Here is an 11,585-nt window from a genome sequence, read left to right as displayed (position 1 = left end):
TCGTATGTGTACTCTTTACTACCACGAGCTAGTAATTGCGGTAAAAATACAGAAGCGTGTAACATATAACTATGGTTGTAGAAAACAACCGTAGTAAAAGGTGGAGGTCATGTGTTCGATACTCAGAGCCAACATTTTGAGAGAATTTTAGACATTTCAGCAGGGTTGAATGTTCCAACCATAGTGAAGGACTTAACGTACAAATTTTCACCACGGGTCAACCTTCCAACCGTGGTGATATGTTCACTTGAGTTTATTATAACTTATGTCAGAATGATTATTTCACCAATTTCTCAATAAACATACAACCTTTCAATTTGATTTATAAATTAAAAATCTAAAAAATTGAGTTGTATTTGAAGAACAAGTTACACTAATCAATATTTTTTGAGCTTCCTACAATCCATTATCTGCATCTCACTCTTTAATAGTTAGAATTTGGTTCAATGCTTTTAATTCTTCAACCAAGACTTCCTTCATTGGTAGTTCATTTTTCAAAGTATTAGTAACTTTGAAAAATGAACTAGTAAAAAATAAAGTGTTGATTGAATAGTTATAAGTATTGAATCAAATTCTAACAGTCAAAGAGCGAGATGCCGATAATGGACTACATAAAGTTCGTAAAACATTGATCAATGTAAGCTGTTGTTTTCTAACATAACTTAATTTTTCATATTATTATTTTCTAATTCAATTCAAAAGGTTATATATTCAATGAGTGTTTGGTAAAACACTCAAATCACATACAATATAATAAACTCATTTTCTATGACATGTTGGTTGAACGAAATTAAAGTTGCAATTTACAAGTAATAACATTAACGATAACATACATATTCAAACACATAATACAATAACACAAAAAACAATGTTTATCTACATACCTCGACAACAATATTATCAACATACGTCAACAAAAACATCAAAATACTTCAACAAAAACATATAAAACAAAACAAACAAAATACAACATCATACAAACAACATACCTCAAACAACATACGCATTCAAACACATAATATAATAACATAAACAACAACATTAATCAACATACCTCAACAAAAATATCAACATACTTCAACAAAAACATCTAAAACAAAACAAACATCATACATCAACGAAATACAACACCAAATAAACAACATACATATTCGAACACATAATACAATAAAACAAACAACAATATTTTTCAACATACCTCAACAACAACATTATCAACATACCTCAACACAAACATCAACATACCAACAAAAACATCTAAAATAAAACAAACAACATACATCAACAAAATACAACAACATACCTCAACAAAATACAAAAACATACATCAATAAAAATATTAACCTGCCTTAAAAAAATACATAAAAAAACATCTAAAAAAACATCTACAATAACACAAACAAAACTTGTCTTAACATAAATAACAACTAACTTTAACAAAACAACAACATACCTCCACAATAACTTAAACACTTTACTTATCTAAAAAAAAAATATAAAACCAATAAACTCATCTTAACAACAATAAACCTTACGTTGAACAAATACAAATGTTTCACATATATTTTAAACAAGAAAAATAAGAAAAATAAGACATATCTTTTGAACAACAACAACAAGAAAAACAATAAAATCTATGTATAATTCATGGAATGTTTCACGTATGTACCATTCCTTGAAAAAATTTGAGGAAAATGAAGACAAAGATACGAGCTACTTACTTGTTTCGTGACACATTTCCTTTATTCATACTAGTTGGAGATGTTATGTTAGATTTTTGTAAAGTTATGATGGAGTTTTGAGAGATTGGGATAAGACGGGAGAAGTTAGGGTCTCACATTGAGCGTAGTCTATTCTGAAGTGAACTAAGTCAGCTTATATAGGTAAAATATTTCAGAGCGGATGTTAAAAGAAACCGTGGTGAATTGTCCTGATATTTCACCATAGTTGTTAATCTGGATTGTCATGAAAAGCATTTAATTTTTTATAAAAATAAAAATTAAGGAAACACACCATTTTTCTAAAGAAAAACATAAAATTGTCGGTGTTAGGATTCAAAGTGTGTCACTCTTAACATATTACAACGATTGTTTATTTTGACTGTGGTTATATGTGATTTAAAAAAGAAATTTAAGGCGCCTAATAAACATTTATTACTTCGGTTGGTTATGTTATGATATGTATATTTTATAGTATGTCTCTCATTTAAATTCTTCTTCGACTCTCCCAGTAGAACTATACTATCTGTAAAAAGCATACATTTCGGTGTTAATGATTTGATGTGTTGCGTGATTATATCCAAAATTAAAGTAAAAATATAGAGGCTTGGCGTTAAATCTTTGTACAAACCCATTGTAATGGAGAACTCGTCCATCTATCCACCTTGTGTCTACACAGTAGTCGATACCCCTTCATACATATCTTGTATAACTCGAATATATATAATCCTAACTCCTTTCATCTCTAAGACTTTCCACAAAATCTCTCTAGCCACTCTATCATACACCTTCTCACAGTAAATAAAAATTAAGTGCAAGTCTTCTTGGTCCATCTGATACTGCTTCATCACTTGTCGTAGTAGATAGATCACTTCCATGGTCGACCTCCCAGACATAAAACCAAATTGATTCTCAAAGACTTGGGTGTCTTTTATTTATCTTCGTTCAATCATTCTTTTCCATAACTTCAAGATATGACTCATAAGTTTAACCCCCTATGAAATGCACAATTTTGTATATCCACTTGTTCTTATAGATTAAAACTAAAGTGCTTCTTCTCCATTCACCCGACATTTTCTTTAACCTCGTAATATCTCTGACTATTGGAATTAATATTCATCCTTATAAGTTGAACAATCCAGGTTGTGATAGTTAATACAAACATTGAATTAGCAATATTATTGATCACAAATATTATATTGGAGAGAATTTCAAAATATTTATTCGTTTGGACAATGTTTATTATGAATAGTCTCTTAATATCAACTTTAATTTGAGACATCAATTGAGGATTGAATCTTTATAAAAGTTTTTGTGCGTGGCTTACATCCTTCTTTCACCGGTAACATGAGTTCAACATCTTCCCTATAAAAACCAAATATTTCATGATAATGTCACAAAAAAAAAGTCTCTATAATATTCGATTAGTTCCACCAATTGATCTCTCTCTTCCTTATTTAATAAACAATAGAAAATGAAATGAAATCAATAGAAAATTGGATTGCCTCCTAAAAAGCTATTCTTTAACACCAATAGTTTGAATCCTGATTTATTAGGTTGACATATATATCATATTTTCTTGTACCCATTCTTGTTCATTTTCCATTTCTTTTTTATTGATTTTTCTTTCGACTAATTCTTATCTTTCTCCATCATTATTCTCTTTCTCGCCAAGAACTACCTATTCTGATTCATAATTTTCTCCATATCCTTCCTAATATTCTACTTAATCATGATAGAATTAGAATGTCCCTCTATATTGGTTTGAACAATGGTTGTGGTTATCCTTCTTTATTGATTAACTAATTTCTTGGTTTGAGCAATGTGTATCAATTTAGAAAAAATAATATACATCTAAAAAAAATATTTTTAGAATACTATATTACTTTAGAACGAATATCATACAGCATTGAAAATATTTATCCAATATGTCACGTGTATTACTTCGTCACAAATAACATACAACATCATAATTAGGTAATCAAAATATAATGTAATAAAAAACAACATCCTAATTAAGTGATCTACTGTGAATCCCTAAAAAGACTCAGGTTATGCTAGTAGATGTTGTTCAAAAACTCCCACACTCAAATGAGCCTTTCATAAATCAACAATGACTTCGAACACTATATCTTATAGTACCATCTCAAAATAGTTCTATTTATTCACAATCCTAAATAATTTAGAAATTATAATAAAATAAACTCTAATATTCAAAACAATAATCACAAAATCTAAAATCACATTGATTCGTGTCTTTTTCTTCATTTTTCTTTTTTGATAGGCCTACTTCAATAGCCGATGTTGTGGTCCTTTGCCACTGAGTTTTGATTCAACCTCTGTGTTTGTTTGTGAATGATCTTCAATTATGTTTGTTTTTTGACCGTGACATACACGTTGAAATTTTATGTGACATATACTATGACAAATATAACAGGTTGGCATCAATAAATTCACACCAATGCTAGAGGGGGCTGAAAGATGTACAAGAGGTATTAAAGCAAACATAAAAGAAAAGGAGTGAACACAACTATACATCACAATCACCAATGTATATAATTAGAAAAGACGCAAATATAATAAAGATGAAAAAACTAAAAGGCCAAAAAGAGAACATTAGACAAAAAATAAGTTAGACTTCCTCTGCCTAAGGAGTAGCGAAAATAACAATCAAACTCCACCGAAACAACAAGAACACATCAAGAGAAGACCGGAGACGTTCAAGTTGTTATTGGCTCAAATATTTGATAGGATTTTCGAGCCATGCCGATAAAGCACATGAATTTTTCAGAGACCTACCAAGATACTACTTCTAATCCAAAAAGTTACTCATGTCTTTTATGTCCTTCGCAATCACCTAATTTACCTAAGAACGCAATATCATTACGAAATCAACCATATCATAACATGTCAAATCATAAGACACCCCATAAACCTGGAAGGAACATCAATCGATAGGAAGAAACGTCTAGAAAAAATCAAGAGATTTTTTGATAAAAGTACATACCAACTCAACCAACTAAAAATCATGTACCAAACTGACACTCATACATCACATGTCACAGAAAATGGACAGACGACTCTTAGATTATATAGTAGAAAGGATAAGAGATACCCTCGTTTAAGTAAATTATCTTTGGTAGGAATCTTATCCTGCGGAAGAGATAATGATAACTTTAGATGGACCCTAGCTATTCCAAATATTAGGAAGAACCAAATCCACTGACGGGACAAGTCGATCACTAGAAAAAATTGCGGGTGTGAAAAAAAATACAATGAGGCCACTGAGTAAGAACCGCCTTTAGAGTGGCACCACCATCACTTGTTAAGCCGGGAAGGAATAAACTTTCTAACAATTAAAAACATATTAGTTATTCATGCATGCTAACGCTCGAAAATACAAACTATTCTCCACTTAAAATTCCAAACGTATTCTGAAGTGAGAAGATCAATAAATCTAATACTTTAAAACATTGAATTAATATATAGTGTGCAACTCATTTAAACTGAGTATTAAAAGTTAAATATATTTATCCTCAAATCACCTTATGACCTAACAAGACCAACACAATGTTGAGAAGAAAAAGTGTGAGTAGTGTGGGAAAGTCTCACATTGATTAGAAATGTGGAGACTTGAAAATTTATAAATGGGAGAATCCGCGCACCTATCACCTTAAAATTTTGGGTGAGTATGTGGTGTGTCTCTCACAAAAGTGTGTTGCTCTTAAAGAAAAATGCCCAAAGTATAAAAATGTCACGTCGTGTTGACCCCTGATTTGTAGCCCTAACAGTGGTATCATGAACCTTTGGTTCGAGTGAAGGGATCGACTCGTTTGTATCGAAAGTATCCCTACATGAACGTGGACCGAGTGTCTCGTTGAAGAGTGTCAATGACGGTACAAGTATATGTGATGAAATCAAGCGGAGAGCATTATAGATAGACGCACACTTGAGATGGAGTGTTAGAAAAAATAAGTGTAATAGTGTGGGAAAATCTCACATTGATTAAAAATATCAGGTACGACCATGTGCAAGAGCAACATACTCTACAACACAGTACCCCGAAATTTGGAGGGCCCCAAAGTTTTGAAAAGTCCATTTTTTATATATTAATATTAATAAATATAAAAAAAATATTATAAAAAATTAAATTAATTAAAATAATGCTATAATAAAAACTCAATACATTAAAAAAATAAAATTGATCAAAATCAAAATAATTATAATTAAATTATATTTTTATTAATATATAATTATATTTTTTAGTGTCATTTTTAATTATTATAATTGTATTTTTTTATAAAAAATAGCTCATTTTTAAATTAGAATTAGACCTTCAATTTGATTAAGCTGGTCCTAAAAAAATATGGAGACTTGAAAATTTATAGGTGGAAGAATTCACACCCATCACCTAAAATTCTCGGATGAGTATGTAATGTGTCTCTCACAAATGTGTGCTACTCTTAAAAAAAGCTTCAAAATATAAAATACTCTCTCATGTTGATCCTTGATTTGTAGTCCCAACACACAAATTCAATAAGACCAAAAACATGTGTTTTTACTCTCATTTTATTAACGCTCTATTTGATAAAAATAACGGTTGACCGATTAAATTAACTTATAATTTATGGTTGATAACTGATGATCGGTGATCGATAACTTATTATTTATAGTTGTTGGTTGATGATTCATAACTTATAAATTAATTGAGATATTTTATAAAATTAACGGTTCAATCAACTTATAAATGTAAAATAATATAAAAAAACATTTAATACATATTTATTTTATTTTAAATTAAAATAAATTATAAAAGATAAAAAAGAGAATTTTTATTAAAATAATAAAGATAAAAATAAAAGAAAATATGATAATAATTTATAAATTATAAATTAAAATAATATTAATAATTTGAAAAATAAATTATTTAACTAATAAAATAAATTCTAAATTATAAAGTATAAGCCATTATTTGTTTATGAAAGAAACCGTTAGGTTAAAATATTCTCTAGCAATAGGAACACTATTTGATATTAATATATTTCCTATATGCATGTCTTGAGTTTTCTTTGGTCTCGCCCCCGAAAAAATAAACTAAAAGTGCATATGGATATATACGTGGAACGTGCATGAATCTTGTTGCACCAAAAGCATCCACGTAGAATTTTTAAATTTAAAAGTTTAAAATACTCCCCTTTCTCGAAACAATGCCTGGGGATTCTATATGCATTTGCATCATCTCGACGCTCTATCCTTCTCTCTCCACTATTTCATTCTGACACCAAGAATTTTCTAGGAGAAACAATATAAAATTCCTACGCACTCTTCAAAAAAGTATATATAATTCTTACTATACGTGGCTGAGATGATCGAGTAGATGAGTATATGAACCAGTTCGTAATGAGTGCTGGTAGTACAATGGTTATGGATATTTAATATGGAATCACATGTTACGGTTAGTGATTCACTTAACGACCAACAATAACTTTGATATTCGCATACATTCATTTCTTAAAGTTTAACTACATTATTTACATGCTCCTAACTAGTGGGATCACCATGTTGAGTAGAAATATTTAAAAGAAGGCATGATCTAAAATAGTGTGTGGAACGTGATAATTTTGCTATAACCATGCCATGAGAATTGAGAAAGGTCTCTGAGGGCGGCACCTAGAATAGAGTGAATAGAAAACAAAACCGCATCTTAAGGTAAGAAATCTTAAAATGAGAGCAAAACTTGCCACATGCGAGGCCTAGGTCGTCCCAGGTGCAATGCTTCTATCATCACAATGCAGTTACTCATATTGCACTGACTAATAATGCAGCTCCTCGATAAACTACCTTCCTCCTTTCTTTCTATTTGTGTCATGTATATTGTAAATAAATATACATACATCAATAAAAGGAACTTCTTAGTATTGTTTTATTTTTTATCATTAAAAAATGACGATGACTATGTTATCCATCAAAATGTGTAAAGTTAGTTAAATATTCCTTCCATCTCATATAAAATGATTAGTTATAGAAAAAATATTAAAATATAAATAAAATACTTTTTATGAGACGATGGAGTAATGTGTTACTATCAATTAAAAGATTAAAAGGTATAGTAACTCATTCAAAGCCTAACACAAAGCGTCATCATATAAGACCAACAAATAGGTGGAATTTTGCTAGAGAACCAAACATCTCATCCAAGCTACTAATGCATCAATGCCATCAAATTTAATCGAACCGCTCCCTACTACACATGTCAGATCAAATAGGAGCGCTTTTAACCACTTGTTATATATAAGTCATGTCGGCATTATAACACGTATTATTTCATTCCCACTCTTACAAATTCCTCCGGTATTATTTTCTTGACTTGAGCATTTAACTGCTTTTCTTTCAGGTCCATGTCACTCCACTGCATTGGAGATCATTGTCAACCGTATCGGAAAAAGTATCTCCCTTCATATGACTATTCTCTCGTTCCATGATCGGAACAGTGACACTGTCGGTGAGAAGTGATAAATGTAACAATCAGAGTAAATAAGCACGCATATAAACAAAAGGGCGTCACATCGACGTTTTCAAAAACTAAAAGCTTTCAAAAACCAAACATCATTCATCATAAATATACAATACACCTGGTCATTTAAAATAACACATTTCAATTATCATGAATATTCAAGAATATGCGTTCGCAGCGGAAAATAATGAATACTCATGTATTTCATAAAATGATCCATGTCCCATACCATGATCATCTCTCAATAATCTCCTCAAGATAACTAAAAAACATATCCAGAATATTGGGCACTATGGCCTCTCAAACGACAATTTTCCAATAAATATGTTCACAAGTAATAACATAATACGTATCCAAATCAGATATGAGTTCAATACTACTAATATACCCGTGTTACATGACCAGAGCATTGACTCACTACCTAGTCTCTAAAACAAAGCACCGAAACTCTCCAGCTAATCTCGAGTGAGTTACCGTCCACTTACTGCAGCAATACTACTCTGGAGTATCTGCACGATGCCCATGTGAAGGCAACATTCAAACAGAAAGGTGAGAATTCAAATCATTATGAAGAAGTATAATAAGGCACAATAATTAAATCAACAATTAAAGAAATTCATCACACCTTGTATAACCATGTAAATAATACTAACCAATATTTATTTCACATGTTTCAAACATCCATCAAAATTCAAGGAGTATAATATTAAAATCCAATACTATATTCTCAAATATACCCATAACTACAATTATCACATAATCACATATTTTTGTCAAATTATGTATCCAAACATCACCAAATTCAATTACCATATCTCATACACACCTCACAATCACATCAATACATACATTCAATTATCACATAACTCTAATGTGACTCAATGCAAGACATGTGACTCTATGCATGTGGTACCGCAATGTGAACCCAATGTTTCACCGCTTTCCGATTCAATATCTAGAATCCAAGTCACGCTTCCGATCCGGACAAGATCAAAGCCACTACGCCTATTTCCAATTAAGGATCAACGTCTGCTACGCCTATTTCCATTCAAGGATCAACGTCTATTACCATGTGAACCCACAGTTTCACCGCTTCCACCATGAAGCCGACCATGCCATGAATGAATGTACAAATACTAACACATATGCAATTAAGATCATCTCTACCATCTTAACATTCCACATATCACCATAATTCAACTCTATGAATTATCCACCAATGGTACATATACACATTCATAACAATATATCATCCATAAATATAGGCTAATTATCAAATACGCACACTTAGATTTCATTTCAAAATGAATACAACTTTTTAAAATCGCAATTTTTCATTTTTCAACAGTGTTAACCGGTTAACGCTTTTAGGTAACCGGTTAACGCGAAACAGAACACACTTCCTGGCAGATTTTCAACAGTGTTAACCGGTTAACGCTTTTGGGTAACCGGTTAACGCAAAACAGAATGGACTTTCTGGGCATATTTTTAACAAGTAACTGGTTAACGCTCGTAGGGTAACCGGTTAACACAAAACAGAATGCAGAGTTTTCTGCATTTTTCATCGTTGGAGGACTTTCGGACCTCCGATTTCGATTCCGTAAAAAGCCAAACGCTCAGAAAATTATAACTCATACAATACTCTAAGTGTATAAGGTTAATTTACAGTTTTAACACAATTAAATCACCACAAATCAAGAATACTCATCAAAACCTAACAATTCCAAAAAACCATGAAATTTAGGGATTTCAACGTAACATATTTATACCCATTGACCCAATCATACTAACCCATAATAATAAGGATTCTCCCCCTTACCTCTTCAATTTTCTGGAAATCTTAGCTTCTCTCTTGTTCTTCCCCTCTTCTCCTTACTTTTCCTCTTTTCTTTCTCTGTTGTCGTCAAATGATCAAATGAATCCTACTTCTCACTCTCCTACCTCTTATATTCTAGTATTATATTTGGGCTTAAAGAATGATACCTCTAATTTAATTATTAGGTTCAATAAGACCTAGTATTATAATATCTCTATTTAATTCAAATAAATTAAACCAACACAATTAACACACCAAGTTAATTAATATAATCAATAATTCAATTATATCTCATATCAACTAAATAATTAATTAACACACCAAATCAATTAATATAATCAATTATTATACTACCTAACAACCTATTAATTACTTAACACTCCAAATAAATAAAATAAAATATAATAATAATAATATAAGAAATAATTACTAAAATTGGGTTGTTACAACTCTCCCCCACTTAAAAGATTTTCGGCCTTGAAAATTTACCTCAAACGAACAACTCCGGATACGATTCTTCATCTTATCCTCGAGTTCCCAAGTAATATTGCCTTTGGCGACTCCGCCCCATATCACTTTCACCAAGGCAATCTCCTTACCACGAAGCTTCTTCACTTCTCGATCTTCAATTCGCATAGGTGATGTATCAATCGTCAAATTATCCCTCACTTGAACATCATCTAATGGAACAACATGTGATGGATCCGCAATATACCTCCTCAATTGAGACATATGGAACACATCATGAAGATTAGAAAGTGACGGTGGCAATGCAATCCGATATGCCACTTCACCTACCCTCTCGGAAATCTGATAAGGACCAACGAAACGCGACGTCAACTTACGCGACTTCAAAGCTCTACCAACACCCGTTATTGGCGTAACTCGAAGAAACACATGCTCATCTTTCTCAAACTCAAGAGCTTTCCTCCTCTTATCATGATAACTCTTTTGACGACTCTGAGAAGCCTTCATCTTCTCTTGAATCATCTTAATCTTATCTGTAGTCTCTTGAATCAACTCGGGTCCAACCACAACACTCTCTCCCGATTCGTACCAACACAAAGGAGTTCTACACCTTCTACCATAAAGAGCCTCAAAAGGTACCATTCCAATACTCGAATGGAAACTGTTGTTATACGTAAACTCAATCAAAGGCAAGAAACTATCCCAATTTCCTCCTTGTTCCAAAACACAAGACCTCAAAAGATCTTCAAGTGACTGAATAGTCCTCTCCGTTTGACCATCAGTTTGCGGATGATACGCCGAACTCAAACGCAACTTCGTACCCAAAGCACTTTGCAAACCTTCCCAAAATCTCGAAGTGAACCTCGGATCTCTATCCGAAACAATGCTCGACGGGATACCATGCAAACACACAATCCTTTCGATGTACAACTTAGCAAGTATCTCCATCGAATAATCCATCCTCGTCAGAATAAAATGAGCATATTTCGTCAACCTGTCCACAATGACCCAAATCGCCTCACAATTACTCGATGTTCTCGGCAAACCCGAAACAAAATCCATAGAGATA

Source organism: Lathyrus oleraceus, chromosome 3 (genome assembly GCF_024323335.1).
Source record: "Lathyrus oleraceus cultivar Zhongwan6 chromosome 3, CAAS_Psat_ZW6_1.0, whole genome shotgun sequence".
NCBI lineage: Eukaryota > Viridiplantae > Streptophyta > Magnoliopsida > Fabales > Fabaceae > Lathyrus > Lathyrus oleraceus.
The sequence above is the reverse complement of the archived record's forward strand: the minus strand, read 5'-3'. Positions refer to the sequence as shown.